Raw genomic sequence first — 25,423 nt, 5'->3', positions numbered from 1 at the left:
ATGAAAGGTTGGTATCCAAAATATACAAAGAACCAATACAACTCAACACCTAAAAAACAAATAATCAAATTAAAAAATGGGCAGAAGACATGAAGAGATATTTCTCAAAGAAGACATACAGATGGGCCAACAAGCACATGAAAAGATACTCAACACCACTTATCATCAGGGAAATGCAAATCAAAACTACCATGAGATAGTACCTCACACCTGTCAGAATTGCTAAAATCAACAACACAAGAAACAACAGGTATTAGAGAGGATGTGGAGAAATAGGAACCCTTGTGCACTGTTGGTAGGAGTGCAAACTGGTGCAGCCATTATGGAAAATAGTTGGGAGGTTCCTCAAAAAGTTAAAAATGGAACTACCCTATGATCCAGCAACAGCACTACTGGGTATTTACCCAAAGAATACAAAACCACAAGTTCAAAGGAATACGTGCACCCCTATGTTTATCTCAGCATTATTTACAATAGCCAAACTATGGAAACAGCCCAAGTGTCCATCGATAGATGTGTGGATAAAGGGGTGGTGTATGTATGTGTGTGTGTATGTATATACATACACACACACACACTCACACACACACACACGGAATATTACTCAACTATAAAATAAAATGACAATGCAAAAACATGAATAGAGCTAGAGAGTATAATGCTAAATGAGATAAATTCGGAGGAAGACAAATACCACATGATCTCACTTATATGTAGAACTTAAGATAAAAAACAACAACAACAACAACAACAACAACAACAAGCAAAGGAGACAAAGAGAGAGAGAGACAAACCAAGAAACAGATTCTTAACTATAAAGAATAGACTGATGATTGCGGGTGGGGTGGGGGGGAATGGGTAAAATAGGAGATGGGGATTAAAGAGCACACTTGTCTCCTTGTCCTGGCAGGGCCCCTCCTTTCCATAATTTTACTTGTGACCATTGGCCCCTGTATACTAAATACCCTGGTACGTTTTATTGAAAACACTGTTGCTAGCCAAACTGCAGCACGTATCTTAGCCCTCCAAGGGTATCAACCCATAGGGCTAAAAAGTGATGCCTAATAAAAGATTTTTTAAAAGGCATCAAAGGGGGGAATGTTGGGAAAATAAATAAAGTTTTACACCATAAGATAGCCAACGGGACTAAAACAAGCCCTGGTCTCTAGTTTGAAGACCCCTCTTCCGCGTTATTCTTGCCCTGTTTGCCACGCACGTGAAAACCTGCCACAGATATGGAAGCTGACAACTATAAATTACCCTTCCCCCCCTTTATTCGGAGCTCAGATCTTTGGAGAAACGGTCTCCTCTGAGCCCACCGGTGTTAAATAAATCTCTGATCCACCAAGATCTCCAAGTGCCGCTTGGTTTTTCCACCAGTGTTCCAGCCTGGTTCCATAACACCTTCTCTCCTGACGGACTGTGCCCAAAACTTAACTGTTTCCCCCCAACTTTAGACTGGCAGGCAAATAGTGAGGCTTCTCCCCAGGAGATTCTAGCTTCTGCTATTGCCACCATTACTTCTGGCCACCCATATACATATACATACAAGACTTACGAGCAGCATTGTATTGTTTAAACTTATGTTTTACAATCATCTCAGCCACTATTTCTGGAAGACTGTTATTATGGAGATTTATACCACAGATTGTGGTATACTTGTGTCATATTGTTCTTATATTTTAGTTGGTTCTCCTTTTGGGGGTTTCTTTTCTATTGTTTTATTTCTTAATGCAGTCTTTAAATTTGCATACCTAAGACACTGTGGAAGAAAAGGTTAGTTTTACATTTGAATGGCTTGAAAATAATATGATTTTAACATTTATTTATTTTTGAGACAGAGAGAGACAGAGCATGAACAGGGGAGGGGCAGAGAGAGAGGGAGACACAGAATCTGAAACAGGCTCCAGGCTCTGAGCTGTCAGCACAGAGCCCGACGCGTGGCTCGAACTCACGGACCGTGAGATCATGACCTGAGCCGAAGTCGGACGCTTAACCGACCAAGCCACCCAGGCGCCCCAAAAATAATATGATTTTAGTTGGCATTTATTAAAATAAATAAAAGAACTCCTGTGGGTTTGTGTGGAAAAAAAAAAAAAGAGCACACTTATCACTAAAGGGGCAACCAGGTTAAGATGGCCTTAATCCTTAGGAATAAACATAACCCGGTTTCTTAGGGGTCAGAATTATAACTAATGAGACTCCACCTTATATAACGAACTCACCAGGGAAAAGGTGATTTTTTCTGAAGATATCCAGCCAATTGGTTTCAGATATTGAAAAAAAAGAAAGAAAGAAAGAAAGAAAGAAAGAAAGAAAAGAAAAGAATTAAACCAAGTGCCCCATCTCCTCCCATTTCTCTGGCAGATGATGGGGGTTGGTAAAGCAGGAGAAATAAGAGGAACAAAAACTGTAAAAACAAAAAATAAAATGAAAAATGAAAGTAAACATGGGCTGGATTCGAAATTTAAAAAGTTAAAACAAGCAAAAATGACCTTTTCATAAGAACATTATTACATAATATAGTACCTATATAACATGGAAAGCCACTTTGCACTACAAATCACTTTTCCACAAAAAATTAAAAGAAGCAGAACAAACATAAAAATCAATTAAGGCCCAAAGTAGGGTTCCATTACCTTTGAGGGGCCTGTTCTTATCTAAACACTGACTTATGTGGGTACTGTTAGGCTGCCTAACAAAGGGTATCTTTTATTCTCACTTGAGTCAGTTTGGAGAATGATTTCTCCATTTCAGATTGCAAGGAAAAGCTAAACAAGAGGAGCAGAATGTTCTTCCACTTAGAAAATAACCCAACCCATCCCAGTGCCTAAGGTTGCTAAGGCCTCCTATTGGCACACTGGCTTCCAAGGAGCTCTCTTGGCTGTACCAGGGACCAGCTGTTGGGTTGTAGGTGAGGCCAAAACTCCTGGGAAAAGCACGCCCCATTTCCAAATGCTCCCATCAGGAACAAGGCAGACATGGGGAAAACCAGCACAATGCCTGGCCCATTAAGAAGGAAAAAAAAAAAAAAAATCACTGAACTTGCAAGAAAAAGGAGTTCTTATTTACCAAAAAGAAAGTAGGAACTAAAAACAAAACTGGTAGGCATATGAAGCTGTGTTAAGAGAGAGAAGGTATGATACAGAATGAGGAAAATCAGGAAGAGTTCAGGAAACAACTTGGGTTAAGGAGACAGTGCTGAATGACTAGAGAGAACACAATGGTTACAATTCTCTAGAGAAGAAACAGCCACACAGAGAGAGAACTCCAGAGACCTTCAGACAATTCCTCTTGAGAATTCAGATGAGTACTGACAGTATATGCATATGAAAAAAGTTCACAAGACGAGGGGAAAGAAAGGCCAGAAATGATTAAAGATAATAGTGCTTGGCATTCATATGAGGCTAGGAATAGTACCTACTCCTACCAGCCTGACAGAAAAACTTTCTGATTTATAGTAATTGCGTAGAGTATCCAGAAAGGTCTTACCCCAGGAACGAAAAATTATTAGCCCTAGGCTGAATACTACTCAGTCCTAATAAATCTTAAAAGTAAGTCTTGAAGGATTGAACTGTTTCCCAATATTTAACTGCATCCCAGAAAAAAGCTCGAAATTATGTATAGAAAAATAAAAATATCCAACACCCAAAAATATAATATTCATAGCATTTGGCATTCAATACAAAGTTACCAGGCATCCAAAGAAACATAAACATATGATTCAAGGGGCGCCTGGGTGACTCAGTCAATTAAGCGTCGGACTTTGTCCCAGGTCATGATCTCATGGTTCATAAGTTCGAGCCCCGTGTAGGGCTCTGTGCTGACAACTCAGAGCCTGGAGCCTACTTTGAATTCTGTGTCTCCCTCTTTCACTTTCCCTCCCCCATTCTCTCTCTCTCTCTCTCTCTCTTTCTCTCTCTCTCAAAACAAACATTTAAAAAAATTTTTAAATATGATCCAAAATAAGAAGAAAAATCAGTCAAAACTAACTCAACTCTGACAATTATAATGAAGAAACTAGAACATTAAAATCATTATTAAAATGTATTTCATATCTTCTAAAAATTTAGCAGACATGAAAGATATAAAAAAGATCCAAATCAGGGTGCCTGGGTGGCTCAGTCAGTTAAGCATCCAACTTTGGCTCAGGTCATGATCATGCAGTCGGTGGGTTTCAGCCCCATGTCAGGCTCTGTGCCTGGAGCCTGCTTCAAATTCTGTGTCTCCCTCTCTCTCTGCCCCTCCCCCACGCTCTCTCTCTCGCAAAAAAAAAAAAAATAAACATTAAAAAAAATTTTTTTAAATCATACTTATAAAGATGAAAATTACAGGGCACCTGGGTGGCTCAATTGTTTAAGCATCCCTCCCTTGATTTCGGCTCAGATTATGATCTCACAATTGTGAGATCTCCACACACAGAGTGGAGCCTGCTGGATTCTCTCTCCCATGTGGTGCCTGGGCAGCTCAGTTAGTTAAGCTTCCAACTATTGATTTCAGCTCAGAAATCATCTCACAGTTTGTCAGTGAGAGCCCCACATCGGGCTCCATGCTGACAGTGCAGAGCCTGCTTGGGATTCTTTCTCTCTCCCTCTCCCCATACCCCTCCCCACTTATGCTCTCTCTCTCTCTCTCTCTCTCAAAATAAACATTTTTTTAAAAAAAAATAGAGGATTTTCTTTCCCTCTGCCCCTCCCCTGCTCATGTTCACTCTCTCTCTAAAAAATTTTTTTAAAAAATTAAAACAATATGTGAGGTGAAAAGTACAACAGATGGAATTAACAGAATACATGTGGCAAAAAAAAAAAAAAAAATTAGTGACCTTGAACACACAGCAATAAAAACTTTACAAAATGAAACTAGAAAAAAAACTTAAAAACTGAACAGAACATCAGTGAACAATGGGACTAGTTCAATCAGCCTATTATACATATAAGTTGCATCCTCAAAACACTGGCAGAATGGGGGATAGACAGAAAAAAAATTTGAAGGAATAATAACCAAATTTTCTCAAATTTGTTAAAAACTGTAAATTCATAAATCCAAGAATCTCAAATAACCCAAGCACAAGAAACATGAAAAAAACTAAACCAAGGCATATCGTAATATCATTCAAAACCACTGATAAAAAATAAAATATTTACATACAAAAAGAAAGATAAGGATGACAGCAGATGACATCAAAAATAAGGCAAATGAAAAAGGTAGTGGACCACCATCTCTCAAGCACTAAAAGAAAAAAATGTCAACCTAGAATTTTATACACAGTGAAAATATCTTTCAAAATAAAAGATAAAGACTTTTTCATACATATAAAACTAACAACATTTTTCACCATCCAGTCTCTGCTATAATAAATATTTTAAAATTTTGTAATGTTTATTTATTTTTGACAGAGAGACAGACAGAGCATGAGCGGGGGAGGGGCAGAGAGAGACGGAGCCACAGAATCCGAAGCAGGCTCCAGGCTCTGAGCTGTCAGCACAGAGCCCAACGCAGGGCTCTAACTCACAGACCACGAGATCATAACCTGAGCTGAAGTCAGACGCTCAACCGACGGAATCACACAGGCTCCCCTATAATAAATATTTTAAAAAGAAAATTCCTTAGGCAGAAAAAAAAATTACACCATAGAAGAAATATGGATGTATACAATGAAAGTACTAAAAACAGTTACATGAGTAAATATTAGATATTTTTTTCTCATTATTTAAATCTCCTTAAAAGGTAATTGACCATTTAAACAAAAATAACAATGTAGTTTGTGGCTCAAACTTAAGCAGAAATAAAATATATAACAACTATCACACAAAAGGAAGGAAGGAAAAATGCAAGTAACTTATTGAATGTTCTTGTTAAGTGCTATAATACCACTTGAAGACAGACATGAGAAAACGATGTATGCTATTAACCCCAAAGCCATCATGAAATTAAGAAAACTGTTATCACTAATAAGCCAACAAGAGATAAAATTGAATTACAAAAAAATTTCAACAAATCAAAAAGAAGGAAGAAAAGGAGGAAAGAAAGAACAAACACATGGAACAAACAGAAAACAAATGGCAAGATGATAAATTTATGTCTAACCTTGCAGGGAGCACCTGGGTGGTGCAGTTGGTTATGCACCCAACTTCAGCTCAAGTCATGATCTCACGGTTCATGAGTTTGAGCCCTGCATTGGGCTGTGAGCTGACAGCTCAAAGCCTGGAGCCTGCTTCAGATTCTGTGTCTCCCTTGCTTTCTGCCCCTCCCCGACCCATGCTCTGTCTTTCTCTCTCAAAAATAAACATTAAAAAATTTAGAAAAAAATAAATGTAACCTTGAAAACTTAAATGGGATTTACAAAAATGTAAATTTTTCTATCAGGATAGAAAATTAATGAGAGACATAAATCTTTTTCAAAGGTGCTATTCCATGATAAAAAATAAAACTCTAAGCACTATGTATTTTTTTATAAAATATCAAACAAGTGTGACCAGAGGTATATTTTAAATAGTAATAAATATATATTAAAAACACACAAATGAATAAATTAAATTCCCATGTACCCACACATCTTAAGAAGCAGAAGCTTACCAATATTTAAAGACCTTATAGGGTGCCTGGGTGGCTCAGTCAGTTGAGTTTCTGACTTCAGCCCAGGTTATGATCTCATAGTTCATGGGTTCGAGCCCTGCGATGGGCTCTGTGCTGACAGCTCAGAGCCTGGAGCTTGTTTCGGATTCTGTCTCCTTCTCTCTCTGCCCCAACCCCACTTGTGCTCTGTCTCTAAAATAAATAAACAGTAAAAAAAAAAAAAAATTTAATTAAAAAAAAAAATAAAGACCTTACTGCACCCTCTTGTACTCTCCACCAAAGAACTCACTTCTGAATTAATCATTCCTCTGCTATACTATATGGCTTTACTAGATGTGTATGAAACCCTAAATAGGATTTTTACATATTTTTAAATTCCATAAAAATAGGATCATACTCTATATATTATGTGATTTGCTTTTTTCACTCGACATTGCATTTTTGATATCCATCCATATTGGTGTATATAGTTATGGTCCATTCATTTCAATATATTCATTCATTCTCCTACTGATGGACAAATGGGCGCTTAGAGTTTTGCTCTGAGAAACTGCTTATGAACATTCCTATACATCTCCAGATTGAAAGGGATAGCTATAGGAGTTGCTACATGATGTTTCCAGGTTTTATGGTCATTCTTGTGCTATGATCCCCTTTTCATTGATAAACTGAGGCTTATAGAGACCAAGAAACTTGTTCAAGATCACATAGCTAGGCAGTATTGTTAAAACAAATAAATTCTCTTCCATCTACTTAAAAGAAAAGATCTCATAGTCCTGGAAACAACCACTTATCAAAAAGTGGATGGATAATATTTTACCTTGTTTTACATGAAGTTACAAGAGGAGGTTCTAGCAACTGATTCCAGTCAATTCTACCTCTTGACTTCTCATAGCAACTTGGTTATATGATAATCACATGACTATAAATTTCATCCTGTTAAGATACCCTGTACTTCACCATTCCTGAAAATCTAGTCAAATATTTTATAGTTAAATATGCTGGGATGTGTATAAATTATGTGTGCATAAAATACTTTTTAAAAATTAGTAATAAAGCATTTCCAATTGTGACTACAACTTTAAATTAAATTACAAGAACTTTTTTTTCTTTCACGACTAAATTTGATTTTGGAATTACTATGTTTAAGACCCACTGAAGTGAATGTAATAATAATTTTTAAAATACTCTGTATTCACTGTAGAAGCTATTTGAGAGTATTTGCAAAAAATGTTTTGCATGTCACCTAAACCAAATAATATTATATTATTATTATTATTATTAATATTATAATATTAATAATATTATTCTTGCATTTAAAAAAAAAGAATACAATCCAAACTTTAACTAGTAACTATTAGTCAACTAGTAACTATTTAGATCAGTATAATCCTTCAATTTAAAAGTATGCGGAGAGGGGGCACCTGGGTGGCTCAGTCGGTTGAGCGGCCAACTTCGGCTCGGGTCATGATCTCGCGGTCCGTGAGTTCGAGCCCCGCGTCAGGCTCTGTGCTGACCGCTCAGAGCCTGGAGCCTGTTTCAGATTCTGTGTCTCCCTCTCTCTGACCCTCCCCTGTTCATGCTCTGTCTCTCCCTGTCTCAAAAATAAATAAAAGGTTAAAAAAAAAAGTTATTAAAAAGTATGTGGAGAGGATTCTGGGAAGATGGTGGAGTAGGAAACACCAGAACTATCTCCCTACTTCTGCAACAATTACACTGGCAGAATCTGTCTCATGTAACTGTTTTGGATGTCTGGAGTCAGATACAAGTTTGCAACTTTCAGAAGATCTGAATGGGCAGTTTTGTTAGCTTCAGTCCATCTCAACTTTCTGCACAGTAGCAGCTACCCAATCCTCTAGTCTTAGCCATGTGGCAGCCAGCTGTACATGTGCTCCTGGAGCAGCTTGTACACAGCTTCCTGGAGACAGGTGGAGTTAAAACAACAACAACAACAACAACAACAACAATTCTGTCCTCCAAAAACTGATAACTGATTACTGCTTCTTCTCACAAAGGTACAAAGAGGCAGACACCCATTCTTGTTGCACCTCCCTTCATTGTTGCAAGCCCCTTCCCCAATGCTGAAGTGATTTCCAAAGGATTTAAAAGACCAATGCCCATTTTCCCCCCTCTTCATTTTTCTGCTTTTTCAAACTCTTTTGGGAGCCAGACATTTAAGAATAGAACATCAAAATTACTACATACACAAGGAAAATTAGAAAGTGACCATGAAGGGGCACCTGGGTGGCTCAGTTGGTTAAGCGTCCAACTTCAGCTCAGGTCACGATCTCACGGTCCGTGAGTTCGAGCCCCGTGTCGGGCTCTGGGCTGATGGCTCAGAGCCTGGAGACTGCTTCTGATTCTGTCTCCCTCTCTCTCTGCCCCTCCCCCGTTCATGCTCTGTCTCTGTCTCAAAAATAAATAAACATTAAAAAAAAATAATAAAAAATAAATAAATAAATAAAAAAAGAAAGTGACCATGAATGCCCAGAGAAAGGCTCAGAAAAGACCTGAGCAGACATTAAGTCTATACCTCGGTCTGATCCTCAGTACAGAAACAGCCTAGATTTTAAACAACAACAGCAAACTCTGGGAAAAGCAGAGAATTCAATTTCCAGAGTTACCACATTATTAGTTGCAAATGTCTAGTATTAAACAAGAAATCACAAGCCATACAAAGAAACAGGAAAGTATAGCCCATTCAATAAAAACAACTAAGAGAAACTGTCCCTGAAAGACCTACTGACAAATATACTACACAAAAAACTTCAAAACAATGGTCTTAAATATGTCCAAAGAACCAAAGAAAGATGTAGAGAAAGTTTAAAAAAAAAGGGGGGGGGGGGGGGACAAAATGGAAATACCAAAAAAAAGACATAGAAAACCTAAAACAAACCAAAATTAAGTTACGGACCTGAAAAGTACAGTAACTGCAATGAAAAATCCACTAGATAGATTCAAAGGCCGACCTGAATATAAAGAAAAAAGAATCAGTGAACTTGAAAATAGAACAATAGAAATTATTGAGGCCTCAGAAACAAAAAGAAAAAAAAATTGAAGAAAAGTGAACAGAGCCTAAAGGACCTATGGGATACCATCAATCAATCCAACATATGCATCATAGGAATCCCAGAAGCAGAAGATAAGGAGGAAAAAAAGGAAAGAGAATAATTGAAGAAATAATAGCCAAAAACTTCCCAAATTTGAAAAAAGACATGAAATACACTTCCAGGAAGTTCAGCAAACTCTAAGTAAGATGAATTCAAAGACCCACACAGACATACATTATAATCAAACTTTGAAAAGACAGAGAATCTTGAAAGCAAAAGAGAGTCATCACATCCAAGGAATCCTCCATAAGATTACATACAGATTTCTCACCAGAAACTTTGGAGGCTAGAACACAGTGGGCAAATATATTCAAAGTGCTAACGAAAAAAAAAATTGACAACCAAGAATCCAGTATCTCGCAAAACTGTCCTTCAAAAGTGAAAGAGAAATTAAGATATTCCCAAACAAAATTGAGGGTATTCATGACCACTAGACCAGCCATGCATAAAGGTTCAAGGGAATCCTGCAAGTGAAATGAAAAGACACTAGACGGTAATTTAAAGCCATATGGGGAAAAAAAGATATCCATAAAGGTAAATACTTGAGTAATTATAAAAGCTGGTATATGTAACAATGGTCTGTAACTGCACTTTTTGTTTTCTGAATGATTTAAATGACTAATACATTTAAAAGGGAAAAAAATACTGAATTAGTATAAAAGCTATTATTACGATAACTTAGGTTTGTAACTCCAAACCTTGTTTTCTATATAATTTAGGATACTAATGCATTTACAAGAATTGTTTATTTGAGATCACGCAATGTGACATCAACAACCAAAAGGATGGAGCTAGAACTGTAAAGTTTTTGTATGTTACTAGAGTTAAGCTAGTTATAAATTCAAATTACAGTGTTATGACTTTGGGATGTAAAATACATTCCCCATGGTAATCACAAAGAAATTAACTATACAATATACACAAAAGAAAATGAAAAAGGAATTTAACATTTCCCTACAAAAAAAAAAAAAATCAACTAAACATAAAAGAACAATTCAGGAAGTGAGGGACAAAAATACTGAAGACATACAGAGGGACAAAAGTCCCTCTTTATCAGTTACTACTTCATGTGTAAGTGTATTAAACTTTCCAAAGAAAAGGCAGAGAATAAAAGAATGAATAAAAATATATGTCCCAATTGTATGCTGTCTTCAGGAGACCCACTTAAGACCCAAAGACACAAACAAGTGACAGAAAGTGAAAGAATGAAAAAAAGATTCTATGCAAACAGCAACCAAGAGAGAGCAGGGTGGCTATATTAAGTCACGCAAAACAGACTTTAAATCCAAAAAGGTAAGAGACATGAAGGACATTGTATATTATTAATAAAGCTTCAATATAGCAAAAAGATGTAACATTACAAATATTTATACATTTAATGACATTCAAAATATATGAAGCAAAAACTGACAGAGTTTAAGGGAGAAATACAATACTCAACTCACAGATAATGGATAGAACCACTGCACTGGGCAGACCACTTAATACAATAAACCAAACTAAATCTAACAGACATATTACAGAACACTCCACCCAAAAACAATGGCACACACATCCTTCTCCAGTGCATGTGGGACATTTTCCAAGATACAACATATATTATGCCACAGATTAAGTATCAATATGTTTAAAAAGATATCATACAAACTATGTTCTCTGGCCACAACAAAATGAAGTTAGAAATCAAAAACAAAAATCAAACTAGAATATTCACAAAATTATGGAAATTAATATACTTTTAAACAACTAATATTTCAAAAAAGAAATCACAAGGGGCGCCTGGGTGGCTCAGTTGGTTAAACATCCGACTTCGGCTCAGGTCATGATTTCAGTTTGTGGGTTTGAGCCCTGCATCAGGCTCTGAGCCTGAAGCCTGCTTTGGATTCTGTGTCTCCCTCTCTCTGCCCCTCCCCCACTCACTCTCTGTCTCTCTCTCAAAAACGAACATTAAAATTAAAAAAAAAGAAATCACAATAGAAATTAGAAAATCCTTAGAAATAAATAAAAACACCAAATACCAAAAATTACGGAATGTACCAAAGCAGTGCTAAGGGGGAAATTAGAGCTATACATGCTTACGTTAAAAAAAAAAAAAAATGATTAAAAAAGATTTTAAAAATTAACAATCTAAGTTTACAACTTAAGAAACCAGAAAAAGGAGAACAAAACTAAACCCAAAGCTCACAAAAGGAAGGAAATAATAAAGATTAGAGATAAATGAATAAAGAATAGAAAGGCAATAGAGAAAATCAATGAAACAAAAAGTTGATTCTTTGAATAGATTGACCAAATTAACATACTTTTAGCTAGATGGACCAAGAAAAAAAGGAGAGAAGATTCAAATTACTCAAAATCAGAATGGAAGGGAGGACATTACTACTGATTCTACAGAAATTAAAAGTATTACAAGAAACTACTATGAACAACTGTATGCCAAAAAATTGGATAATGTAGATAAAATGAACAAATTCATAGAAACACAAAGCCTACCAAGATTAAATCATGAAGAAAATCTGAATAGACCTATAACTCTTAAGGAGATTGAATCAGTAATAAAAATCTCCCAGTAAAGAAAAATCCTGCTGCTTAGCTGTCTCAGGTGAATTCTACCAAACATTTAAAAAGAAATGAATCAATTCTTCTCAAACTTTCCCAAAAATTGAAGAAAAGCTAACACTTTCTAACTCATTCTAACAGACCAGCATAATACTGATACCAAAGCCAAACAAAGACACTGTGAGAAAATTATAGATCAATATTTCTTATGAACAATGGTGTAAAAATCCTCAACAAAATACTAGCAAACAGGATTCAGCAGCATATTAAAAAGGTAACTCCATGACCAAGTGGGATTAATGTAAGGATGGTTCAACATATGAAAATCAATCAAAATAATACACACATCAACATGAAGGAAAAAAAGCACATGATCATCTCAATTGATGGAGAAATAACATCTTACAAAATTCAACATCCTTTCATGATAACAACACTTAAATTAGAAATAAAAGGAAACTTCCTCAACATAATAAAAGCCACATATGAAAAACCCACAGCAAACATCATACTTAATGGTGAAAGACTTAAAAACTTAGATCTTAGAGCTTTTCCTCTAAGATTGGAAACAAGGCAACATGCCTACCTTTCACCATTTCTATTCAACACAGTACTGGAGGTTCTACTTAAAGCAACTAGGCAAGGGGAAAAAAAGGCATACAAATGAGAAAGGAAGAAGTCATATGACCTGCTTGCAAATAATGATTTTATATTTAGAAAACCCTATCCACAAAACAGCTCTCAGAACTAATAAAGTAGCAGGACTAGCAGGACATAAAGCCAACAAACACTAGTTGCATTTCTGTATGCCAACAATGAACAATCTGAAAAGGAAATTATAAAATAAATTCCATTTACAACAGCATCAAAAAGAATAAAATACTTAGGAATTAACTTAATCAGGGAGGTGAAAGACTTGTTCAATGAAAACTAGGAAACACTGCTGAAAGAAATTAAAGACAAGGGGTACCTGGATAGCTCAGCAGGTTAAGCATCCAACTTGGACTCAGATCATGATCCTGCAGTTCGTGGGTTCTAGCTCCACATCAGGAACTCTGCAGTCAGAGCAGAGCCCACTTCAGATCCTCTGTCTCCCTCTCTCTCTGCCCCTCCCCTGAATGCACCTGCACACAATCTCTCTCTCTCTCAAAAATAAACATTAAAAAAAAAGCAATTAAAGACAACATAAATAAATGGGAATACATCCCATGTTTATGGACTGGAAGACTTTAATTTGTTAAAATGTCAATACAACCCAAAGCAGTCTACAGATTCAATGCAATCCCAATGACATATTGTGCAGAAATGGTAAAACTCACCTTAAAATTCATATGGAACCTCTAGGACTGCAAAGAGCCAAAACAATTGAAAAAAGAGAGGAAGAGAAAAAAACTAGAGGGCTCACACTTCTTCATTTCAAAACTTACTACAAAGCTACAGTAATTATGGTATCAGCATATATAGACTACTACATAGATATATATAGATCAATGGAATAGAATAGAAAGTCCAGAAATAAACTCTTACATATATGGTCAAATGACTTTTGACAAGGGTGCTAAGACCACTCAGTAAGGAGTCTTTTCAACAAACCTGGATATGCACAGGCAAAAAAATAAAGCTGGACCCTTACCTAACATCATATACAAATATTAACTGAAAATGGATCAAGGACCTAAGTGTAAGACCTAAAACAGTAAAATTCTTAAAATCATACATAGGACAAAAGCTTTATGACATTAGATTTGGTGATGATTTCTTGGATAGGATGCCAAAGGCCCAAGTAACAAAAGAAAAAAATAGACAAACTGGACTACATGAAAATTTTAAAATCTCGGACATCAAAAACCACTATCCTTAATGAAACAATTACTCAAAAAGTCACGCATTGAGGGTGCCTGGCGGTTCAGTTGGTTAAATGTCCAATTCTTGATTTCAGCCAGGTCACGAATTCATGGTCCATGGGACTGAGTCCCACGTCAGGCTCCAGACTTACAGCACAGAGCCTGCTTGGGATTCTCTCTCTCCCTCTCTGTCTGCCCCTCCCCCACTCATGCTCTCTCGCAATCTCCCTCACTCTTTCTCAAAATAAATAAATATTTAAATTAAAAAGTCACACATTGACCCATTCAATGTACAAGAAAAGCACATAGATTTTTAATGTAATCAAATAGGAAATATTCAATGATAATTGTTTCAGGTTCCATTTTGCAAATAACCTTTGAGAAATTACCATGTGTGTCGTTTTAACATAGTATTAATGATGAATATCCACAATTATCTGAAAAAGTTTATTAAAAAAATACTAAAAAAAAAAAAGAGAGCCTATCCATAGAGTAAATGTCAACCCACACAATGTGAGAAAATATTTGCAAATCATATGTCTGGTAAGAGATTACTATCCAGAATCTATAAATTCTAAAACTCAACAAAAACAAAAACAAACAGGCACCTGGTTAGCTATATCAGTAGAGCATATGACTCTGGATCTTGGGGTTGTGAGTTCAAGCCCCACAATGCGTATAAAGATTACTTTAAAAAATTAAATTTTAAAAACAAAATCCAATTTAAAAATGGGCAAAAACTTTAGTAGACATTTCTCCAAAGAAGATATACGGTCCATAAACACATGTAAAGATGCTCAAATCACTAATCATTAGGGAAATGCAAATCAAAACCACAATAAGGTATAATCTCATACCCATTAGGATGGCTACTATCAAAAAAAAAAAAAACAAAACAGAAAATATATTTTGGGAAGGATGTGGAGAAATCAGAACCCTCATGCAATGCTGGTAGGAATGTAAAATGGAACAGCTGTTAACGGAAAGCAATACGATGGTTTCTTGAAAAATTACAGAGTTACCATATGATCCAGCAATTCCATTTGAGTATTTATCTAAAAGTACTGAAAGCAGAATCTCAAAAAGGTATTTGTATACCAATGTTTATAACAACATTATTCACTATAGCTAAAACGTGGAAGCAAACCAAGGGTCCATCAACTGATGAATGGATAAGCACAATGTGACATACACATACAGTGGTATATTAGCTAGCCTTTAAAAAGAAGAAAATTCTGCAATATGTTACAACATGGATGAACCTTGAGGACAATATACTAAGTGAAAAAAACCAGTAACAAAAGACAATTACAGTAAAAACTTGGATTGTAACTTGTCCTGCAAGTGTTCCGCAAGAACAGCAAACATTTCTGATAAATTTTAACTTGAAAACGAGTAATGTCTTGCAATATGGGTAATATATGATGCTGAATGTCACACGATCAACTGAGCCAATGGTTCTTCTTGCTCTCTTGCTGAGGGATTGTGGATGGTCATCTCCCATGCTCACTCTCAGTCCACAGCGTTTGGCAAAAATCAGTGGTTTTTCAGAACACTGGAAGGTGCCCACACCAGCACTAGTATATTTTTTATCACTTCAGAGCACCTTTGGCCAGTCCTTTGCTTTTCCATACAAGAGTAACCTTAGGAATGTTTTGCTTCATTCTAGGTCAGGCTGCCTGCAGATATAGACCATTTCCTCTGCTACTTTATTGCCAGTTACATTAAATACAGTATATGACAAGAGTTTATTAATACCATACTGTAGTCAACATCCATGCAAGCATATATAATGCCCCCCATGCAGAAAAAGATTCCATTGATCCAGTAGGTAGCAATGATTCTGTAACTGATAGTGAAAGTCATCCTACACGATAACCTCCCTCTCTCCTGTCTCCTGCACACTAGCCATTAAGGTTTTCAAAGGTAAGTGCAGGTTAATTTATTTTTCTCTATATTTTGTATTTCCTTTATTATTTTGTATTATATTACAGTATTGTAATCATTTTTATATAAATATTTTTGGATTGTATAACAAATCATTTGAGTTTCCATTATTTCTTATGGGGAAATTTGCTTTGTTATACAAGTGCTTTGATTACAAACATGTTTCCAGAACAAAGTTTCCAGAACAAAGTTTCCTATTGTTTAATAGGTATAGAGTTTCAGCTTTACAAGATGAAAGTGTAGGGCACTTGGGTAGCTCAGTTGGCTGAGCATCTGACTCGATTTCAGCTCAGGTCATGATCCCAGGGTCATGGAATCAAGCCCCACATCGGGCTCCATGCTGAGCATGAAACCTGCTGAAGATTCTCTCTCTCTCCCTCTCTCTCACTCTTTCTCTCTCTCTCCCTCTGCCCCTCTTCCCCTCTTGTGCATGCTCTCTCAGAAATAAAAATTAAAAAACTAAAAACACATGAAAAATGTTATGGGGATGGATAATGATGGTTGCTAAAAATTATGAAGATATGTAATATCACTGAACTGTATACTTAAAAATAGCTAAGATGGTAAATCTTATACATATTTTACCATAGTAAAAAAAAAAAAAAACTTTATAATAATTTAATCCCTGATTTATTTTACAAGTCTTCATCTTGCTTTTTAAGAGATCCTGTTTTTAATCACACTATAATCTACCATGGCTCTTTATCAATTGCATGGATGCTATGCAAAACACATATTTCTAAATGTGAGGATACTTAAGACAGCAAAGGCACCTTAAGATTTCTCTCTAAAAATTACTTTGCTGGTTTCAATGAAACACAATCAGATTATAATAAAATTGTTACATAAAGAGCTTTAATTATTGTTCATTAAAGAAAACATCAAAATGAATGATTTTTAACCGGAATCATACCAATTTTATATATGCTATAAGTAAAATTAATGAGGTTAATTTCTTACTGTGTAAGTGTAAAATCTTGTAAGCTCCAAAATACCTAGAGTATCAAGAGCCAACATTCAATTTTAGGGATTTGAAACTTAATACTCCTTCAATAGCTCTGTTGGATGTTGTTAGAATGGTATTTTAAATATTTTCTGTAATTTTAATTAAACATTACCTAAATAATGCTGAACTGGAAAAAAATGTTAAAAACATCTCCAAATCCAGCATAATAGATTAATGCTCTATTGTTTGTTGCCTTAACAAAAGCGAATGATTCAGAAACCACCTGGAGATTCAAACTCACAATGAATTGCAATGACATTTGTACTACTTGACATTAATTATTACCAGAGTTGATTCTCTAAGAAGGCAGAGAAGACAACCTTATTATTAGTATAATTGGAAATATGCTAATATGCCCACCAGAACAAAAATCCTCTCTTGTAACATACTGCATTACCTGTGAAAGGTAACTTATGAACTAATCAGTGCTAATGTGTTCTTTAATCTAACAAGGAACTATAAAGAGAACAAGGCCATGAACCACCAGTCAGTTGACTGTGATTGCATGTATCTGAACTGGAAGAGGGAAGGGGGGCACACATGTCTGTGGCCTCCTTGGAGTATGAAGATGTCCTATTCTGCTATAGGACTGCATGAGATTTCTGGTTATAAAAACTCTCCCTTCAAAAATTCACTCTAAATCAAGAATAGAAATCATGAGATTAGGCAAAGTTTGACTGTGAAATGATTGGTTGAGGTATAAAAAGTCTATCAAAATTTATGTATTTACTTCTAACTTGTATATATGATTCTTAAGTTCTCTGCAGCTCAGAATCTTTGAGTTTGATACCCATATGCCGAAGGAATACGACACCATTTATCATATTCCTCAATTCATAAATAATTTATATTTTTAGATCTACTTTATATCACTTTATTATAAACTAAACAATTAGGAACAGCATTATCATCACTTTAATCAGTTATTTTAAACCATATTTCATCCCTGCATCATCTTAACTTTGACTTTATTGGTTTAATAATCTCTTCCAAAGGCATGCCACAATTTATTTCTCAGTGGTTTTTATAGTATTTTTCAAAATTGGTATTAATGGGCATTAATTTAATTCAAAATGAAGTCATACTTTTATTAAAAGTTAATCTTATTTGACTGGGTTTCAACAATTAGATTATACGGCAATATTTTATCCAAAACTGAAAATTCAATGAGCAAATAAACCACCTCAAGTCTTTGACAAAAACATATTTAAGGAATATGGTAAGATGAAAGCATTTAATTACAAATATTGTTTGGGGAAGGTGTTAATAAAATTCTATTTCAATTTTTCCTAACACTTTCAGAGCATATTGAATTAATCAAGGTAACTCTAAATCAAAGAGGGACTGTATAACATTAGGCAAATTTTAGTAAAGCTCTGAATAAGTAATATTTTTGAAAGTCAGGTAGTTTTCAATTTTCTGTTTTCAGACAAATTAAAGAAATGGCCCAAATGAGATCACTGAAAACAATTTCTGATTACAGGCCTCTACGTGACTTTGTTTTGCAAATGACATAGAAGGAGTTCTAAGAATTCTCATCTTCTTATTTATGTGAGTAAGGTTTCTAAGCACTTACAACTATAACTCTGGAAAACGGTAATAAATTTGAAACTGAATCCAATCTCATTCTAAACACAAGTAATAATCATCCACATATATATATAAACTAATCAGGGGAGAAAAAGTCCCATCCATTGAGATACACCCCATTAAATTTATACTTTTAATTTTTAATAAGTATCTAAATTTGCAACATTTGTTTTGATACACTGTATGCAATTAAGAACTGTGATGACAAGTTTATTATACCAACAGCCATAAGTGATAAATTTTTAAAAAATTTAGATTCAATTTATATTCATATTTTTGTCATAAAAAACTATGATAACATGCTCATAAAAGACCTTTTTAGCATTAAACTACATTAAAGTAAGATAAAATTGGAAGTTTGAGATTAGCAATGTATAGAAACCTCAACTTTTGACCGTCAAAGAAGACATATTTACCTATTTTTTTAAAAGGACAATGGTAGGAAGATATTTACATTCCACTGCATTTTTTTTAAGTTTATTTATTTTGAGAGTGAGAGTGAGAGTGAGAGAGAGAGAGAGAGAGAGAGAGAGGGAGAGAGAGCAAGGGAGGGGTAGAGAGAAAGGGAGAGAGAGAGAATCCCAGGCAAGAGGCTTGATCTCACAAAGCATGAGATCATGACCTGAGCTGAAATCAAAAGGCAGACACTCAACCCACTGAGCCACTCAGGTACCCACCCGCTGCATGTTTTTTAAAGAATGATCTAACAGTTGTTTTTTTTTTTTAATTCAATATTCATAATACATTGGAAATTACAATTTTTATAATTGTATAAACATCACACATTTTAGATGTTAATTTTTAAATGTATGAGGGGATATGTAGTTTGCTTTCTTAATGTAAGAAGATCTTTTCTAGATATGGCTAGAAGAATCTGAACAAATCACAACTTTTGAAATTGAGTTTCTTAAACTGAGGATAATACTCTACTTCAGGATGATACATATGTAATATACATATTCACTATCTGATTTTTGTAAAATGTAAAACAGTATGATTAAATTTATGGGGGCCTATAAAAAAATAACACCTCCCTTAATTTTGAGTCCTTTTTATATGAACTGGACAGACCAACTAAGACATAACATGAAAAATCTCAGCTGCAAGTCATGAAAACTTGATTCATTTCTAGGGGCTATAAATTAAATTGAACTATAACTAAATTCCTATGTACCACGATTCTTTAAAATTAAACTTCGCCAAATATAAGAGGGTATTACAAAACCAGACTTGGGAATTAAGGCACTGAAATGTAAAAAGGAAACAGAGGTCTTAGATTTAGAAACAAGGCTATGGACAGCCAGCCTTACCCAGTCAATCCCATCTTTTGGGGACAGTTTACAACTTCCTATCTTAAAATAAGCGTCATGTAACATAAACCAGTAAGAATAATATATGCCCATTTTCTGGGCCTCCATCTACAGATCTCAGTAGTTTCATTTAGATGGAGCCAACTATATTCCACAGGCAAACCAAGCATACTAGACAATAAATACATCATACTGAAATAAAAAAATAATTTTGCTACATGTATGTTTTATAATTGAAACTGTTCTTAATTCTGCCTATAGGTTAAGCCTGATAATTTAGCTAAATGAGTTGGTATACAAGTGAATAAGCTATTTACCAAAAATTGGTAATATATAAATTTTTATTAAAGTGTCAAATAACATCTGTGAAATTTCAGATATGCTCAGTACTCTACAACAACTTCTAATCATTCTCCAATATAATTTGCATTTACAAAATTTCTGCTTGGCTAGAAAAGTTTGAAACTGATTGGGTTCATTAAGCCAAGATTGTTAGTCTTCAAGATTCCACAATAGCAATTTTGAAGACATTTCTCTTATACCGATTTTGAGGAAGACATCATGTTGTGCTCTATGAGGCATACATTGATGTATAAGAGTCTCTGAACTCAGAGAAAGCATCAGTCTAATACAGAAAAGTTGAGAGCATTGCACAGTGACTACCACCTAAATTCTAAAATTAACATTTTACTATACAGTATTTCCTGTAACTATATTTGCTTTATCTATATTATAACTTTGTATGGACATAACTATTCATCCCCCTACATATCCATCAATCCATCTTATATTTTTTTAAATTTTTTAAAAGATTTTATTTTCAAGTAATCTTTATGCCCAATGCGGGGCTTGAACTCACAACCCTGAGATCAAGAGTCACATGCTCCACAGGCTGAGCCAGCCAGGCATCCCTGATGCATTTCAAAGAAAGCTGCAGACATAAGTATGTTTCATCCCTAAATATTTCAGCATAACTATCATTAGCTAGAGCTTAATAATTTTTACAGTGTTTAAGAGAAAATTTACAAATATGAAATGCACAAATCTTAAATGTTTCACTTGCAGATTTTTGCAAATGTCTACGCCTCTCTAATCCACACCCTCATCAAGATATAGCAAATTACTGTCACCTAAAAAGTTCCTTCTTGCCCATTTGCAGTCAATCTCCACCCCAACTCCCACTTAGAGGGAACCACTGTTGGTGAATTTTTTCCCCACCATTGATTAGTTTTGCAGATAATTTTTAAATTCAAAATTTAAAACAAAGAGTGATCAGACTGAGGAATCAAAAAAGACTTCACATGAAGAGATGTACAGAAACATGATAAAGTAAATATAAAAAAAACACTTAACAATTGTAGAAATTAGGTGTGGGTATAGGGGTGCGTCAGTTAGCAATTTACCACCTCTCAGCTCCAAAGGACATGTTTTAGCAACAGCAAGAAGATTGGCTAAAGCACAAGACATAAGGGGCACCCAGCTGGCTCAGTCGGTTAAGCATATGACTTTAGTTCAGGTCATGATCTCACAGTCTGTCAGTTCGAGCCCCAAGTCAGGCTCTGTGCTGACAGCTTAGAGCCTGGAGTCTGCTTCAGATCCTGTGTCTCACTCTTTCTGCCCCACCCCCGCTCACATTCTGGCTCTCTCTCTCTCTCTCTCTCTCAAAAATAAACAAACATTAAAAAAAAAACTTTTAAAAAAAGACATAAAATGCACATTAATACGTTATTTTTTCCTCCCATTTAACCTTCACTTCAATATGTTAATTCTTCACATTCAATTGTTTTCTTTTTGGCCTACTCTCCTGTCCCTGCTCTGCCCATACTTCGACATACTGTCCAAGGCCTAGCTCTTCCCACTCTTTCCTATCTCTTATGAGTCATAAACTGATCCATTGCAGTCTTTTTGTATGTCTTAATTTCTTCAAACATAGGCATAAGTATATGTCTTTGGACATATTTATGACAAAATGTAGCTATGTCTGTGCTTACATTTTTTTTTTACATGTAAAGCTATTAGCAGTAACATAAGACACGATTTCATAATCTCTAGTTAGTAGGGGATAAGAAAAAGCATTATTTGGGGCACCTGGGTGGCTCAGTCAGTTAAGCATCCAACTTTATTTAGCTCAAGTCATAATCTCATGGTTCATGAGTTCAAGCCCCGCATCAGGCTCTGCACTGACAGTGTGGAGCCTGCCTGGGACTCTATCTCTCTCTCTCTCCCTCTCCTTCTGCCCCTCTCCAATTACACACGCTCTATCAAAATATATACATAAACTTCAAAAAGAAAAGGCATTAGTTGATTTTTTTTAATAAAAAACTTTCTTTTTATAACTACAAAATATACCTATATACTCAAGAGTGAGTATATGTGTATGTGTGTCAGCACATAATCTCTGGGAAGGGATTGGTAATATTCTTTGTTAAACTGGGTGATGAGTACAGTTGAACAAATAAAATGAATTCCCAATATTTTCTCCACCTACCCATACATTTAAAGCACCCTCAAGCCACTGTCCAGTGATGTCTCTCTTCTTTCTCCTTCCTTAGAAATTTCACAACTATTGTAAAATTTGATTTATGAAAAGCATGTTTGTTTAACCCAATCTGAAAATATAAAAAATTATAAAACCAGCTGGACATGTAATAGGAAAAACTCATAAAAGACGTAAGTCATAGAAAACAAATATATCCAAACAAAACATATGACAATTCATTAAAAGCACGTATGAACATGCACTTGTTGTACACATTAAAGTATAAAGATATCCCAACTGGGCTCCTTTCTCTCCTAACCCCCATTATTGGTGGGGTCTGAACCTGCCAATCTATTTCACACTTCCATATGTGGTAGGTACTCTTCCATCTACTCAGAATGTGGCAGGAACACAGGCATTCTAAAATAGTAAAGAGCAGCAGGCAGATGTTGTTTGGTGTCATCAAGACAATGGCACTGCTTTCTCAACCCCTTCTGTGGGCTTGCTAAGTCCGGTTCAAGCTCCAGGACAATGCAGTGTTTGGAAACATTCTTTCAAACAGACACACACCAAGACTGTTAAAGTTCTTCCAAAATAGAAAGGCGATGGTTAAGACCAGAATTGGGTTTCTTGCCTCTGACAGTACACTTCCTGTGTAGTCAGTAGCACAGACAGCTATGCACTCCATTCTACACTCAGGGGCAAAAGAAACACCCCACAAAGATATGTTGCAGCTGTTCCCATTCTGGGTGATGCCTTGCTTCCACTAACTTCCAACAGCTGTGCAAAAGAACTTCCTGTGATAATGAAAATGTTCAATATTCTGTCCCAAGTGGCTTTTGGACACTTGAAATCTAACTAGTGTGACTAAAGAACTGGACTTTTAATTTTGTATCTAATTTTAACTAATTTAAATTTAATAGCTGCGTGATTCACAGCTATAGTCTTGGGTAACACATTTCTGGAGCCTCGGTTAAAAAAAAAAAAATCAGGAACTTAAAGCAGCTGTCTTACCACCAAACCAAAACCCTACCTATAAAACAGTAAATGTGGTTCTACCTCTTATCTTAGCTGCCTGGCAAAAACATCCATTTGCCTTCATTCAGGCAGCACCTCCTTTGTGAAGTCCTGGCACCCCATAGTTGCTAACTCTTTATTACTAACTAGGCCACACCACGTTGTCATTTACATAATTGTATTCCCTGCTATTATGGGGGCTCCAAAAAGGCAGCAATTGTATCATATTAATCTCTTAATTCTCAGAGCTTAATAGGGTGCCACATCCTAAAACCCTTGCCCTACATTTTCCTGGCCAATTTTTTTTTTTTTTAAGTTTGTTTATTTTGAGTGAGCACAAGGGGGGAAGGGGGCAGAGACAGAGGGAGAGAGAGAATCCTAAGCAAGCTCTACACCATCAGTGCAGAGCCTGATGTGGGGCCCGAACCCACAAATCATGAGATCATGACCTGAGCAGAAGTTGGACACTTCACCGACTGAGCCACCAAAGCGCCCACACCAGTTTTCATCTAACCAATCCCAGCTCTTTACTACTCTACCATTTGAAATCTCATAATCCAATTCACAACCAACATCTTAGAACTAGAGAAATCCAAGGTCATTTTATCTATATCAAAGGGCTTGGTGTTTTACCTCCATATACAATTGCTCAGTAGAAAACACTGTAAAATAGTGAAAATGATGCATATTAGGAAATCAAGTGGAAATAACGAGTAAGCAGTTCAACATAGAATCTGGAATTCAGGACAAAACACCAATTTGGGAATTTTTTGACACAGAAGTAACTACACATTTGACATTTGTAACCATGCAACTCAGGACGTAGATCACTTAGGGATTAACTGTAGATAGAAGAGCAAAGGCACTGCAATGTTAAGAAGTCAGAGGCAAAAAAGAACATGCAAAGAAACCTGAGAAGAGACAACCAGTGACATAAGAGGAAAACCAGGAAAGTAGGTTACATGAATAACAAGTGAATAAAGTGATTCAAAGAAGAGAGAACCATTCAGTTATGATAAGTAATACTGATAAAGCAAACTGGAAAGTAAAATGCTATAGTTCTTTCCTACAATAGCAAACCCTCCAAAATGAAGAGAGTGAAACTGAAAGATTGGCATTCAATCACCAGTGATAGAGAAAAACTAGAAGTTAGAGCAATGTTATCTAATATAGATACTGCATTCATTTTCTTTACATAAACGTCATTCCAGAGCACCACATCTTCCTTTCCCTAGCCACATCAAACAAGGTTTCAGGGAGCACAACAATTCTCTTGGGCAGCATTAATTTTAAATCAAAACATCCCAGTTGTACACCAGCTGAGACACTGCCTGAAACAACTAGTGTCTCCCGTTCAAGTACTACATGTCCCTTAGAAATTCAGGTTTGGCGTAATTCAAAGGTCAAGATGGCTTATACAGAGGCCAGTTTTCAAAAAATAGGCAAAAGTCGACATTCACAAGGACTTAGAGAAAAAGATCCGTGAAACTGTGAACTCCAGGAGAGGAAGGGCTCACTTCCCACAAGACAAGCACTATTTTTTATTTAACTTTAGAAGAGCCGTATCATACACAGGGGAGGGGGCGCGAACTTCAGGACACTACGCCCTCCAGAACGCTGCTGCCCTAACACTCAGCGCTGAGGCACCGGCGAGCTCGCGGGCACTGCCCAGTAGGTAAGCGCCCGGGTAGATAAAAGCAAAGCAGGCCGGCGCCTACCCGGCATTCTGGACCCTCAGGTTAACAGAAAACCCCTAGCCCTCGGGCCCTGGCTCACCAGCCTCTTGAGTAGGGCAGACGTGCGGCCCCTGGCCACCTCAAAGGAGAGTCCCCACAAACTGCTCACCTCGTCACCCGACACTACCACTGAGGAGCGTCCCCTGGCAAGTAAGGAAGGAGGCCGTGCTGGCCACGGCACGCTAGCTCTGTCTCCAGCGTTCCGGAGCTGCGGCAGCCACAATCCCCCCAAGTACTCCCTAGCGGCCCGTG

At 36.1% G+C, this 25,423-nt stretch overlaps 1 protein-coding gene across 1 annotated transcript in view; it reads right to left on the bottom strand.

Moving 5' to 3' along the window:
- The window catches only part of WDPCP (WD repeat containing planar cell polarity effector), a 377,252-nt gene extending 351,863 nt beyond the window's left edge, over positions 1-25,389 (bottom strand). The window contains exon 1 of the mRNA XM_060604729.3: positions 25,281-25,389. The gene's annotated coding sequence lies outside the window, so the exon portion shown is untranslated. The remainder of the gene's footprint in view (positions 1-25,280) is intronic.
- Positions 25,390-25,423: the final 34 nt, after the last annotated feature.

This window comes from Panthera onca, chromosome A3 (assembly GCF_046562875.1).
Source record: "Panthera onca isolate mPanOnc1 chromosome A3, mPanOnc1 haplotype 2, whole genome shotgun sequence".
NCBI lineage: Eukaryota > Metazoa > Chordata > Mammalia > Carnivora > Felidae > Panthera > Panthera onca.
This window is presented reverse-complemented; position numbering and strand designations above follow the sequence as displayed.